Source organism: Carlito syrichta, unplaced genomic scaffold (assembly GCF_000164805.1).
Source record: "Carlito syrichta isolate Samal-C Ts95f unplaced genomic scaffold, Tarsius_syrichta-2.0.1 Scaffold288386, whole genome shotgun sequence".
Taxonomy (NCBI): Eukaryota; Metazoa; Chordata; class Mammalia; order Primates; family Tarsiidae; genus Carlito; species Carlito syrichta.
In genome coordinates, this window is record NW_007232482.1 from 193,795 (window position 1) to 209,874 (window position 16,080).

Consider the following 16,080-nt stretch of genomic DNA (forward strand, 5'->3'; position numbering starts at 1 on the left):
AAAATGACAAGACATTGTACTTTTAAAAAGGTGACATAAACTATAAACCAATTCAGGAGTCAAGGTGATAACAGAAAACCAAAGAAAAGGATATCCAAAAGTGGAAAACTCCTGGGATGACTCTGTTATGGACTTGAAGTCTGTATAAATAAAAATTCTCTCTGCTTCAAGGGGAGATTAGAATAGAGATATCTACTTTGCTAGAAGAAAAGCAGAGAAAGATGAGAAGTAAATAAAGTATTACAATGATAATAGGTATCCTAAGTTGTGAATTTTTTTCTGTTTAATATAGAACAGTATTTTCTCATGTACATGCCAAAATTCAATAGTAAAAGGTAAAATCAATTTAGTAGTTTGTGATAGTCATTAAAATACAAAAACTAAACAAGAAAAGCAACAAATATGAAGCGAACATAATAGAAGAGAGAAGAAATAAAATAAAATAGAATTGGAAGTATCAGGCTGCATTGACTATTGAGAACAAATATTAATTTATAAAATTATTGCATTAATATTATATGTATGTATGCAAATGCATTTCTTACTTACAATGGGAGTAAAACATATTTTTAAGTACAGACTCTAGAAAACCTCTACATTTTTTTCCAGCTCTAGGAAAATGATTTAACATTGGATTCTTGGGGAGAGGGAAAGCTTATTTCAGGAGACTGGGAGATGTACAGAAATAAGGAAACTATAATTTTAAAAACACAGTCCATATACAGGGTAGAGAAATTGTGTTATAGTTACACAGAACTTTGTGTGTATGTAACATTGTTTTTAGTTAATTTGATCAGGATATATACTGATTTCAATGTAACTTAAACCAAACTTTTTTAGATTTATTTGATAAGAGAAGCTGTTGGAATTGGTATAGTGAGAAATAAGAATAAAGTAAAATTGGAAATGTGTCTTCTTTAATTCACAGTATAGAACAACTATCTATTATACCTATGAACTCTAGAATAAAACATGTCTACTTGCTGCATTCTTCGCATTCATCAAATTGAACTTGTAAGGGAGTAACAGAAGACCGCTTGATAAAACAAAAATCTGTGAAAGTGGTAAAACTAAATAAGCTTTTGCTAAAATATTATATACAATTCACAAGCATTTACGTTTCACTGTACAAATGTTAATCCTTAACTCAGACGTTGTCTCACCGAATGAGGGAAAACTGAAGCCTGTTAAAACCCAGACAGTGCAGCTGAACCAAGGAAATGGGGAAAAGTATAAACAAACCAAATGCCTAACCTTGTAATGCAGACGTGTCAACATAAACATAACTGTACTTCTCATTTTCCTCACATATATTGGCAAGACAATAGAAACTAACTTTGCACTGTACAAACTGAACAGAGGTATTTCATTTTATTTCTGAACACAGCAATTTGATCCTCTCCTAGAATTACTGAGTAGTGTGAATAATCATATTTTTACACTTGTATATATTTTTTATTCCAGAGGGTACTAGTCATGTTTTTAAAAGATATATATCTACAGCAATAACAATAAAGAAAAATGAGGGATGTATCAATTATCTTTCTCTGTGTAAAAAATACCCTAAAATGTATTGGCGTAAAACAAGAAGCATGTATTATTTCTTCCAACTATTTAGATTGCTTAGGCAATCTTTTCTGTGTAGGCAGGCTCAGCCAAAGCTGAATGGTCTAGAATCATCTCACCCACTTGTCTACCTACGGTAAATTAATTACTTAATAGGGTTCTCGTTTTAGCTTTCTTATCCTCCAGAACTATAGTGGGTGTCTGCACAACATAGTGTCAGGGTTTCAGTGAGCAATAAGAGAGCAAAATCCAATGAATGAACAGTTTTTATAAGCCTTTGCTGGTCTCATTCTTGCTAGTGCTAGTATTCTGTCAAATAAAGCAATATGGATAAGTCAAAAATCAATGGGTGGAAAATAAACTTTACTTCTTGATAGAGGAGTTGCAAGTTGAAAGAGATGCAAAGTTCAATGACAAAGGTTAGTGTGTATAGAGAGGGTAAAATTTACTATTTTTGTAATTTACCAAAGAAATTACGATGACTGAGATTTTTGGAACAAAACCAAAACAAAAAAATATAAAATTTATGATAATAGCATTAAAAATCTTTTTTCTGACTTTTGAATTCAACTCAAATCTCATGTAGGAAACCTAAATTAGTATTTTGATTGGATTAGAATTTTGAAGTCCCATAGAATTAATATTTTGATATTCTATATTTCAAAAATGTTGAGTGCTGACATCATCTAGATTTTAAATGAACATAGCAGTTTTACTGTTCTTTTCATTATGACTTTTCTTCAGCAAGAGAGAGCCTTCTCCTAACCTCTGAGGATAAAGATAAGTAGAACATTAGTTTAAGTCTTAAGTCTGTAGTCTCCTTCAGTTATCAACTCTTCTGACATTGAAGATCTTTTCATACTTCACACATTCTGCCAACTCAGATTTCAGTCATGAGTAAATGAAATGCTTGATGGTGAGTTGGAGAGGGGAGTCGAGATAGAAGGTAGTGGCATTCAGGCACCTCCAAAATCATATATATGTAGGAAGTCACTTATTTTGCCTGTGAGTAAGAGTCATCTTGGGATTAGTCTAATGAGAATTTGGAAATAATTATGAGACACTTACCAAATGACATCAGTTTTTGATGTGCAAAGCAATGCTCATCAGTAAACTTTTTGTTAGTAATGACATGGCACATGTATCTTCATAAATTAGAAACATTCTCATAAAATAAATAAATCTTTTATTTCTTAGATCAAGTCTAACAAGCATAATGATATATTAGATAAACCAAAGTCTGGAGGATCATCTTTCATAAGGTTTATTATAAAGTTATTTACTTCATAACATTCTACATAGGGAAGCAGAAAAACTAGTACATACATATGTACACTAGTAGTCTGAAAATAAATTGTTTTATAAGTTGCTTACTTCCTATTTATTGTCTTAAATAATTGACCAGGTGTTCATACAAGCCAACTTTGAGGTTTCAAAATTCTTTCCAACCTCTCTATACCCTTGGGGCTATACTTACCTCAGTGAAAAAAAAGGAAAAAAAAGAAAAGAAAGAAAGATCAGGTTCCCTCAGACCACAGGAAGAGAGCTGTTTATTATAAGCAGTAAATGCCAAATGCATTATTGGAAAAACAACAAAGGTGATTGCACCCTACCCCACATGAATACCTCAGAGTTTTGTTGTTGTTGGAGTTTAGCTGATTCCATGTAAGAAGACTGTAATATAATACTGAGCATTTTAAATAAATATAAAAGTCTCAATAAAGTCTTTGCAAAGTTAGTTACCTATTCTGTCTAAGCAGGTAAATCAACAAAAAAAAATATCACAGTATGGCAGGTTTAGAAATACCTGAGAAATAGGACATTTGCCAGGCTGTAATATCAACCAATGGTAGAAGTTCACCTAGTACAACATATTGCTAATAAACATGGTTGGAAAAAAACAGACATTTTGAAGCATTCTTTACCCTATGATAACCGAAGAATTTGAAAACCATTTATGGTTGATGAAACCAAGACAGAAAAGAGAAAATTGTTATATTATGCTTATAAATTTTAATTTTTTGTAAATGAATATGAGAAAAGTAAGGTTGGCGTATAGCAGCATTTGTAACTACAATTTTGCATTTATAGTTTTTCAAAGCTTGATATTTTCAACAATATTTGTTACTAATTTTAATATCTTCTATAATGTCAGTTGACGTAAAAAAGCATCAAGTACTCAAAAAAAGTCACTTGAGATCATATTAGTAGCCGGGCTCGGTCACTTGGCCTGTAATCCCATGCCTTTGGGAGGCTGAGGTGAGTGGATTGCCTGAGCCCGCGGGTTCGAGACCCGCCTGGGCAACTTGGAGAGACCTCATCTCTACAATAAATCAAAAAATCAGCAGGGCGTGGTAGCGCATGCCTGTAATTAAGGCTACTTGGAAGGCTGAGGCGGAAGGATTGCCGGAGCCCAGCAGGTCGAGGAGGCGGTGGCCGGGAGTGGCCACTGCACTCCAGTCTGGGTGACAGAGTGAGACTCCAACTCAAAAAAAAGAAAAAGAAATTAATACTTTATCTAAAATTACTAACTGCTGAAATGGGGATAAGCTTATTTTAATACTATTATGTTGAGATAAGCTCATTTTTACTTATATAAAATTAGGTACCTAGACAATTGTAAAATATTAATTTTTTTTTTTAAGTTTGTCTTTTATGACAGAAAGTTAATTTTAGAAATTTATCCTCTCACTGTTTTGGCAACTAAATAATATCTTTGAAGAAAATTACTTACATTTTAAAGTTTAACTATAAGATGTTTTATAAACAGCCTCACAGACAAAAGAACAGAATAAAAACTTAGAAATAGAAAAGAAATTTCATTTTATACATAAGATAGTCACATGATTTCTACTCTTTAAATCTTTTCACCTACAATCTACTTGATTTTGTCATGAGAAAGAATGCAATAAACCATTATTTTAGTAATTGTTTTACTCTTATTCATGTTTAAAATATAAATAAAATAATTTTTCAGTACAAATATATCAGAGAAATAATTTTTAATATCTTCTGATATGTTGTATTATAATAAGGTTTTAATAAGTCTTCTTTATGAATGCCTAAATTATTGTGCACAGATGACTGATATATTTAGTAGCATTGATGCTTAACTTTAATCTTGGTTTCAGAAAGTGGTAAATATATTCTAAATTTATAATAAAGGAATATCCCACATGCACTTTGACTAAAATATATAGGGCTGTACATGGTATAAAAATAAAAATGACTGAGTGATAGTTACATTTTTGCAATTCAACTGAATATATTAATGTTTAAGGAGATTTTATTTTGGCTTTTTTTTCTTATTGAATGTTGAAGCGTTCTTATAATATTAATTGAACAGCAACTATACACCAATGTATCCAAGAAGAAATATAGGACAGAGGGTGGAAATGTCCATTTTATTGCATAATTGAACAATTCCTTCTGATTGATTGCTTACAGAATTGGCCCCAACTCTTCACTCTTCTTGGCATTTACATCTCAGCAACAGGACTATGCAGCTTTCTCTTTCATAGAGTGGAATCTATTTTCCTACTGCTTGCTTTTGGGTTGGCCTTTTGACTTGCTTTGATCAGTAGAATGCAGCAGAAATGGCACTGTGGCAAGTATAAGCCTAAGCCTCTAGAGAGTGTATGCCTCTTCTCTCACTTGGATTCCTACCAATTCCATAAGACCAAGCTCAAGCTATCTTGCTGGAGGATGAGAGAACATGAGGAGAAGAGCCAAGCGCCTCAGTCATCTCTTCCAGAAACAGAGTTGCTAAACTGATGCAAGCAGACCAGAGATACAAGAGTGTACCCAATCAGATCAGAAAATCTGGCCAGCTAGGCCCAGGATAAGTAACCCACCCATAGATTTACAGCAAAGATGTTTATTGTTGCATGTGGCTGAAAATTTTGGTTGTCACATAACATTATTGTGTCAATACCACATACACTCCCATATCTTATTACTTTCTTGCAACTTATTCACATTGATCTTTCATTGTCTAAGGATACTGAGTTGTGTAAATAAAGCAATACTGAGTTGTGTAAATAAAGCAATACTGGATAGGAAGAGTCAGGATTAGTACCCAAGTTTCCTATCTGTGAAATCAAAGAAAATCTAGTTCAACTGTCAGGGCCTCTGTTTTCTCATCTGTGTAATGAATGTGTGTTATGTGTTATGTATGATGGAGGTGAGAAGAAATGTTTGATCTCTCAGAGTTCTACTGCCCTAACACGCTGTGGTTCTGTGATCTTATGCTCAATGTGTCCTATACTTCTCATACAACTCTTCTATTCATGTTCTCTCATTAATCTGATAAACCAAAGAAAACTGTTATTAAAGGTGAATAACAACACACTCTATAAACCTTTCTGCACAACAATTTAAACACTAACAAAATTATTTGTTGAGTTTCTCTCTTTATGCCAAGAAACAGTGAGTGGTTTACATATATCTTTTTAAGGAATCCTCAACAACAAAGAAGATAGATACTATCATTTCTCTTTTACTATAAAAAAAAAAACCTAAAGCTCAGAATGGCTAATTTACCCCTCTAAGTTTACATAATAAATGATCAAGTTATATTTCAAGCACATGCCTATCAGAAGCAAGAAAAATGATCGCTTACCTACCTATAGTCAAGCAAGTGTTTTTGAGTATTATCTTAAATGCATAGCTGACTTCTTGTCAGATATTAAGAAATATTATTTTTCAATGACTCCAGAAACTATATGGTTACCTATGTGTAAGCAAAGCCCTTACGGGACCAAAATTAAATATTTTTGGATTCCTAAATACAATATTGCTTTTTGGTGAGGAAAGAATATTTCTAAATCAAAATGTGTAGGGGGAAGTAATGGAACCCAAAGAATAATACCTATTGGCTCTTTCCAGTTTTAAATTGGTCTTCTCAGTAAAAGTTGTAAAAACAAAAAACAAAAACAAAACACTCATGCTCCCCAAAAGATAAGCAGCATAATCAAGTAACAGTCACCAGTCACTTTATTTTTCTTTTTAATTTAATATCATATGGGACATAAGTGATTTTTGTGATGATAATGAATATGAATATTTATTAAACATCTCTTGTGTAATTAGGATAAGAAAGTATACTACGTAGTCTATCCTCAGTATGTCATAATTTTTTAGAGATCAGACATATTTTGGATAGCACATTGTTTCTATGGACAAGCTTGGCACAAGAACACAGAAAAGTTAGCCCATCACAATTATCTGGGCCGAGGAGCCAAAGATGTTCATCTGGTCTTGGCTGAAGCATGCAGAGAAGACTTAGAATCATATTATGTCAAGAGAGGACGTTAGAGAACACAGTCTTAACTGTCTTTTTACCTGTAAAAAGTAATTTGAAAGGCAAAGTTAGTTATTAAATATATAGGTTGTAACGATCAACAACCCTAACTATGTTCACATTTGGTAACTTTCAGCTCTCAAATTTTCACTTCCCCAGTGACACCACTTTTCTCAAATGGTGGTGAGAAGCAGTATGTACTCAAATTATGATTGAATATTATACCACCTAACAAGAATATCTGAGTCACCTTTGTCCCTTGCAATAAGCCAAATTGAAAAGTACCTGAGAAAGCAATTTTGAGTAAATTTCTTATTCAAAACAATCTCGACAGTACTAATGCAGCCTTTTCCATTTTATTCCAACAACTAAATACATGCACAAAAACTCTGTTGAGAGCTGATCAATATGTAATCAAAGAAATTACACCTTTCTCATTCTTTGTTTCTTTCTCTTATTTCCATTGAAATAAGTTCTTTCTTTTCATAAGTTTCAGAATTCTGCCATCCTCTTGAAATTCCATATTAACTGCCAAGATGAAAACCATTCTATCTAGAGTTTATTCTGGAGAATAAATTCTGTTTAAAAAATACATTTTAAAGATTCAAATGACATACTTTTGAAAGTTTTTTTTAGAAAATATATGCATTCACATTATTAGTCTGTAATTTGAAATACATTCTAAGAATACTCAGCTTTAGGAAATATCTTTCTGCCTCAGATATTTTCTTACTCTTTTATTGTGGCACATAAAATGTGCCATCTTAGTAGTTTTTAACTGAGCAGTTCAGTAGTGTTAAGTATATTTATATTGTTATGAAAAATTTTCATCTTGAAAATCTGAAACTCTATAACTATTAAACAACCTCCTTCTTCCCCTTCCTTAGCTTGCTAACCAATCAGATTGGTAACCACTGATCTGCTTTCTGTGTCTGTTAATTTGATTAAGTTAGATATCTCATATAGGCAGAATATTTTATTATTTATGTTTTTGTTGCTGGCTTATTTCACATGGCATAGTTTATTTAAAATTAATCCATGTTGTAGCATATGACTGGATTTTCTTCCTTAACGCCAAATATTATTGTATGTATATACCACATTTCTTTATTCATTCATCCATCTCTTAACTATTATAAATAATGCTGCTTTGAACATGGATGTGAAAATGTATTTTTAGTTTTAAGTTATTTTTAGTTTATGCATCAAAACTACAGTGAAATACCATCTCATACTGCTCAGGATGGCTAACATTAAAGAGTAAAAAAAAAAACACAACAAAACATGTTGGTGAGGCTGCAGAGAAAAGGGAACACTTCTACACTGTTGATGGGAATGTAAGTTAGTTCCTTTATGGAAAGCAATGTGATTTTTCTCAAATAACTAAAAATTGAACTACCAAATGATCCAGCAATCCCATTACTGGGATATAGCCATAAGAACATAAATCAGTCTGCCAAAAAGACACCTGCACACATATGTTCACTGCAGCACTATTAACAATAGCAAAAACATGGAACCAATCCAGATGTTCATTGAAAGTGTACTGGATAAAGAAAATGAGGTACATATATATGATAGAATATTATACAGACATAAAGAAGGATAAAATCATGTTCTTTGCAGCAACATGAATGCAGCTGGAAACCATCATTCTAAGTGAACAATCACAAAGTCAAAAACTGAATGTCGCATGTTCTCCCTTATAAGTGGGCCCTAAACATTGAGTAGACAAGCACAAAGGTGGGAACAACAAATGCTGGGCACTACTAGAGAAGGGAGGGAGGGCGAGGGCATAAGGGCCACACAACCATCGGTGTCACGTTTACTACCGGGAAGAGACAGGACTCTTAGCAGCCCAGATCTCACCTAAATATTACAATTTATTTATGTATCAAATCCTTACATGTACCCCACAACTCTAAAATAAAATAATAATAATAAATGTAAAAAAATAAATAGATGCATTCATGTTCATTCCAGTTTTTTTTTCCTTAATTTTCTACTTTGTAAAAATGTTGGAATGATGCCAAATGCCTCTTCTGTCTCTTATAAAAACAATTACTATGATTTAGGGCTCATCTGAAAAATCTACCAACATTCTGCTGGCATTCCATATGAATGGATTACCTGCTTATTTCATTTATGCCACAGAACTAACTGGAAACATTATGCATGAACAACAAGAGTATAGCTTAACAATTTTTAAATGAAGAAAAAAAGGTGAATTTTGAGGATTATATATATATATATATATATATAGAGAGAGAGAGAGAGAGAGAGAGAGAGATTGCTTAAAATATAGATTGCTGTTTCAAAAGAAAGGTTTTAGCACTAGTAAATTTTATAATTTTTTCACAAAAAATAAATAAACCTAACCTAAACTCAACTGAAACCTTTATCTAATACTGTTTACATTCTCAGATAATCATTTTTTATACCTCTTGAATTAATCTGCTAAAGTAATGACCCTGTCAAATAATCTAAAAGATGTTTCATTCTCCATACTTTTCCGTTGGAAAAGATCATTGCATGTTTCTAATTCCATTTAAACTTGAAAGATAAAAGTGTAGAAATGGCTTTTCCTCCCTTAATATAGCCATATAGTCTTGGTATTAGAAAATGAGCAAACCCAGAAAATCAGCATCATTCATTGTTGTTATGTTTGTTTATTCTCTTTTGCGACCTATTTGATTTTCAGAGACTCAGATGCATATTGTCTTGCACTTTTAAGCAAAAGAAAATAAGCAAAAGAAAATAAAATCAGCTTTATTGCCTTATTTTGTCCCAGTTTACCTACCATGGCAATTTCGAACAAAGTTCTGAAGCCAGGAGGCCTGAATCACAAATTCTGGCCCCACCACTTGCTTGGTGGGGATCCCTCAGCAAGTGACATAGTCTGCTACAGTTATCTCTACTCTCCTAATACATATGTTCTTAAGAGAAATTTACAAATCAATATATGAAAACAATTGGAATGGTGCTTTCTACATGGATAACAGTCAATAAATGTTAACTATTGTTATTACTAGTTAACTACTAGGTGAATACTTCAGAAAGAAAAGAATCTTTAATTATCTGTATATAACATGGAACATGTGAGCAATAAATGATGTATATATTATATACAATATTTAGTCACCTTCTGTATTAGTTTCCTAGGGCTTCTGTAAAAAAAAAAAATCACCAAAAATGGAGTGTCTTAAAGCAAGATAAATTTATTCTGTCACAGTTCTGGAGGCAGAAGTCTGAAATCAAGGTTCTAAAAATGTAGCACTCTCTCTGAAGCCTTTAGGAAAAAATTCTTCTTTGTCTCTTTACAATTTCTGGTGATTCCAGGTGATCCTTGATCCCTTGCCTGTATAACTCTGCCTTACCATGAGCGTTTTTGTGTCTTTTCTTATTCTTTTATAAAATCAATTGCCATTGATTTTAGGTCCTACCTGTATAATCCAGGATAATCTCATCTTGAGAAACTTAATTATATCTGCAAAAACCTCCTTTTTTTTTTTTTTGAACTAGTAAGCTCATATCCATAGATTCAAAGGATTAGAATATGCACATAACTTTTTGGAATCTACCATTCAACACGCTACACTTTCCTTCTCTAACATTTTATTTTTGTATAATATATCTCTTTCCCTTAAATAGGGTAAGTGCTATTATATAATAAAATAATTTTTAAATAGTTTAATAATTATTTAATAATATTTAATTTAAGTGTCAACTTTAATTTTTATTATATTTTATCTTATTATAGAGGTGTGGAGTATAAGTAAGGATTAACTAAACAAGTAGACCGCATAAAGGTGAAATCTGGGTCTTCATATGGTCTTTACTCCCCCTGGTAGAGGACACATAAGCTTTGTGTTGTTGCATGCTTCTTCCTCCCTCCTTCCTTCCCCTAGCGGTGCCCAGTGATTGCTGATTCCTCCCTTGTGCTAATGTGATTAATGTTCAGGTTCCACTTATGAGTGAGAACACGCGGTACTCAGTTCTTTGTTTCAGTAATAATTTACTTAGTATGATGGGCCCAACTCCATCCAAGTTGCTGTGAAGTCCATGATTTAGTTCTTATATATGGCGGAGTAATACTTCATCACATATATGCACCACATTTTCTTTATCTAGTCCACTTTCAATGGGCAGTAGCATTAGTTCCATGCTTTTGCTATTGTGAATAGTACAGCAACAAATATGCATGGGCAGGTGTCCTTTTGGTAGAATGATTTATGTTCCTCTAAGTATATTCCCAGGAGAGGGATTGCTTAGATCATATGGAAGGTAAATTTTTAGTTCTGTTAGGAATTGCCACACTGCTTTCCATAGAGGTTGAACTAACTTGAACTTCTACCAACAGTGAAGAAGTGTTCTCTTTTCTCCACCTCCGTGCCAGCATCTGATGTTTTTTGATTTATTGATGACAGCCATCCTTACTGGAGTTAGGAGGTATCTCATTGTAGTTTTGATTTGTATTTATCTGATGATTAGTGAGGCTGAGCATTTTTTTGTGTCTGTTGGCTGCTTGTATGTCTTCTTTTAAAATGTGTCTATTCATGTCCTTGGCCCTCATTTTAATGTGTATTTTTTTTCCTTTCACTTCATTTGAATTCCTTGTAGATCTAGATGTTAGACCTTTGTCAGATACATAATTTGTAAATATTTTTTCCCATTCTGTAGATTGTCTCCCCACTCCCTTGATGGTTTCCTTTGCTGTGCAAAAGCTTTTAAGTTTGATGAGGTCCCACTTGTCTATCTTAGCTTTTATGGCATTAGATTTGGGAATTTGGTCAAAAATTCATTGCCCACTCTGATGTGCATTAAAGTGTTTTCTATCTTTTCTTCTAGGATTCTTACAGTTTAAGGTTTTACGTTTAGGTCTATTTTTATATATGGTAATAGGGGTTCAGTTTCATTCTTCTGCTTATAATCAGCCAGTTTTCCCAGCACCATATGCTGGAAACTGTACTTTTTATTTGGTTCTCTGTCTGCCTGCTGCTGGTGTATAGAAATGTAGGTGTCTTTTGAACATTGATTTTGTTCCTCAAGACTACCAAAGTTGATTATCAGTGTAAGGAGGCTTTTGGCAGTCTCCCTAGCATTTTCACGATATAGAGTAATATCGTTTGCAAAGAAGGATAGCCTTACTTCCTTTTTTCTTATTTGGATATCCCTGATTTCCTTCTCTTTTCTGATTGCTCTGGTTAGAACTTTTAGCACTATGTGGACAGGAAGGATAAGACTGGATATCCTTGTCTTATTCCTGTTCTTAGGGGGAGTGCTTCCAAATTCTGCCCATTAACCAAAATTTTGGATGTGGGTTCACTATAAATGGCTCTTACTGTTTTGAGGAATGTTGACACTTAATTTTAATATTTTTGAGGAAACTTTGCAATCAACCTGATTTTATTCAATGAAAATAAATTTGTTATTCATGGATTTTCATTTAATTCTTTACACTAAGGGTGCACTAACCTTAAAATAGCCAGTTTTTCAATTATTCACAGTTGGGTGTTTCCATAATGCTGCTTTCAACTTTATAGTATGTTATCAGCTTCTTTACTTACAAAGTGCATAAAATGTTAGCCCTTGTTGACATTGTTACCATCTCCTATTCACAAACTTCTATATATAATGTATAATCAAGTACCAGATGGAAAGTCAGAAACTTAAAAAATAAAAACACACAATTAATTGCTTCCTCTCTATAGGTGGTATGTAGGCCAGAAATACAGAACTTTGGGAATGAAATAGGACAGCTTTAATTAAAATCAGTCATACTCTTTGCTTTGTATCAAGAGGATTTCCCGGCTTAGCATGGAGGGGAGGACAAAAAAGAATTTAGAGAGGAAACTTTGACGGGGAAGCAAGACAGCTCAAGCGCTAGCTTCAACTGAGGCTGCAACTTCATTACTAATAATGAAATGTTTAGAGATAAAATTGAACATCTATGAAGTTACTGTTAAATGTTTGCAAAAGGTGTTGTATATGGTAATATTGATTACCAGTGAGAGTCTATTGATTTTATATTTTTAAATTAAAGCATTGTCCAATTGAAAATACATTTACAAACTAAAAGCATAGTAAATCTTATCTTGAGACTAGAAATGGTATAAGATTTGCTTTTATCTAGTGAAATAGAAAAGATAGATTATATTTATATCAATATATAGAATGGAAAAGTTCTATAAGATTTCAGTGCCATTTTATGACTCTAAAGAATGAGATGTTACTTCAAAAAATGCATAGTTATTGTTTATAAGTAAAGGGAGAGAATTTCAAAAGGGTAAATTTCTTTCAAAGAGACATTTTGACTTTGTAAATTTACATGTAGACAGAAAGATTGGTTTCCCTCATTACCAATTAGAAAAACAGGTCTTCTGGAGAACCCATCTCATTTGTATATGAGATGAGAATTAAAATTACAGCAAGTTTTCACCATGTATATTTGTAAGTAAAATTTCAGTTATATCCATGTCTCTTAAGAATTTTACAAACCAAGCCCTCTATTTATTTTACCCCTTTACTTTCCCTTGTTCCATTTCATTTTCTTTTATTAAATAAACTTTTCAAAATATCAAACTAATATAGCAATTGTTGATTATGCTTTTGCATTATTATTTATTGCATTTATCTTAATAGTCTCAAAAAGATTTTATATTTTTTACTGATATGATCCCCCATATTTTAACTGGAAAATATGTTTCCCTATTCATTACATTCTACATATTTGCACAATTAAAAATAGTCTAATATAAAAACTAGGATCTGATAATTATCTAATTTATTGATAGTAATATTTCTTTAAAATACTTACAAGTAAGCAGTTTCATTTAGTTTTTTGCAAACTATAGAATGATTGCCTTTCATTGTTTATTTTTAAAAAGAAACCATGCCTATATATAAGCCAAAACATCATGTTGTATACCTTAGATATATAAAATAAATAAAAAGTAAATGAAGCCGGGCTCGGTGGCTCAGCCTGTAATCCCACGCCTTTGGGAGGCTGAGGTGAGTGGATTGCCTGAGCCCGCGGGTTCGAGACCCGCCTGGGCAGCGAGACCTCATCTCTACAATAAATCAAAAAATCAGCTGGGCATGGTAGCACATGTCTGTAATCCCAGCTGCTTGGAAGGCTGAGGCGGAAGGATCGCCGGAGTCCAGCAGGTCAAGGCTGCAGTGACCGGAAGCGGCCACTGCACTCCAGTCTGGCTGACAGAGTGAGACTTCAACTCAAAAAAAAAAAAAAAAAGTAAATGAAAAGTACTCCACAGGGAGAAAATAAAAAGAATCAGTAAACAGTCCATTCAGTAAAAGTTGTAATATTTTAAAAGACAAATATAATTAGAAAAAAGTCTCCACTTGAAAAAAAATGGAATAAAATGTTCAATTAGACACAAAGGACACAATTGGTTTGGCATATGTTCCAGGGGAGTTCATCTTCACATTCTTGGCAACAACAATGTAGGTTGTGGTTAATGATAAGATAATTGGCCAAGCTTTTCTGTTGGTCAAATGCTGAACTGTATAGCATCATCTAAGTTTCATGCACCATCAAAACTAAAACTTAGGGACAACTGGGGATAACTGTTGCTTCCTTTTGATATTTAGATTCTCTGTGTAGCAAGGGCAATGGAATACACAAGTTTTTGAATCATACATATTAACTCATTAGAGTGCTGCTTTGTGAGTTTTTGATGTTCAAGAGGTTCATTAAATTTTTGTTTATTTGAACTGGAAAATGATTAAGTGTCTCTTGCTAAAAACTGGAAGTTCAGCTATTTTAGTTCATGTTTCCCCAAAGGTGAACTATGAGATAAAGACTTGCATACATGTAATTTTGTTTGGGAGATGATCTTTGGAAACATGAGTGAGGGAGGAATGAGATAAGTGAGACGGGGGGAAAAGTCAATAAAGGGTACATTGTTGAGAAAGTTACTGATATAGACAATTAGTGTTCTACTTGAGTGGATCTGTCTGAGATGCCATGTGGAACATGCATTTAAATTGTCCTACTGAGCAACTGAAAGACTAGGAATCTATCTACCATATTTTCTATTTGTTAAGAGCTGACCATGGGTATGTGATGTTCAGTGCATATTTGGTTTGAAGGCTGGAGGAATCCTCAGATGAAGATTCAATGGGTTCTATCATGACAAGAGAGAAAACTGTCTACTTCAAGCAAGAAAATATGGAGACGGACTTCAAGGATCTTCCCCAGTGTTTTTTATTTTCATAATTTGGTCCGCAAAATATTTGGGATTAAAACATAGAATCCATAAAATTTTAGATAATACTGAGTGTGAATAAGGGATACACATTTTGTGCTAGATAAAATTCCTGTGAGGTGGTATTTTTCTGAATGTTTCTGAACAATTTGTTCTTGTTCCCATAAATATAGTCAATTTTAATCTTTCAAAATTATCTTTCTTTCCTTCATTTAAAAATTAAATTTAAAACTTTTAATAGCCCTTTGAAAGTATCTTTAATTGAGGTCCACTTTGGGGTCTTTCTTGTTTCCAGAGGTTTTTTTTTTTAAGTCATGCCTGAGCCCACTAAATCTGCTCCTGCTCTAAAGAAGGGTTTCAAGAAAGCAGTCTCCAAAACACAGAAGAAGGATGACAAGAAGTACAAGCCCAGCCACAAGGAGAGCTATTCCATGTATATGTACAAGGTGGTGAAGCAGGTTCACCTCACCCTGGAGTTTTGTCCAAAGCCATGGGTATCATGAATTCATTTGTCAATGACATCTTCAAGCACATCGCAGGTGAGGTGTCATGCTTGGCACATTATAAGAGCTCTACCATCACTTCCAGGGAGATCCAGATGGTCATGCCCCTGCTGCTGCCCAGGGAACTGGCCAAGCAGGCTGTGTCTAAGGGCACCAAGGTTGTTATCAAGTACACCAGCTCCAAGTAAATGTGCACATACTAGCTGTCGAATTCAAAGGCTCTTTTCAGAGCCACTACTCATCTCAAAAATCATCCACCATGACCAAGTAGCCTTCATCCCCAGGATACAGGACTGGTTCAATATTCGCAAGACCATACATGTAATTAAATACATCAACAGATGTAAAAACAAGAACCACATGATTATATCATTCGATGCAGGAAAGGTTTTTGATAAAATCCAGCATCCCTTCTTGATAAAAACCCTCAAACACCAATGTATAGAAGGAACATACCTCAAAATAGTAAGTGTCATCTATC

The 16,080-nt window shown here is 33.3% G+C and overlaps 1 pseudogene; it reads left to right on the top strand.

The window, feature by feature from the left end:
• Nucleotides 1-15,410: 15,410 nt before the first annotated feature.
• Nucleotides 15,411-15,787, top strand: LOC103255759 (annotated as a pseudogene).
• The last annotated feature ends 293 nt before the right edge of the window (nucleotides 15,788-16,080 follow it).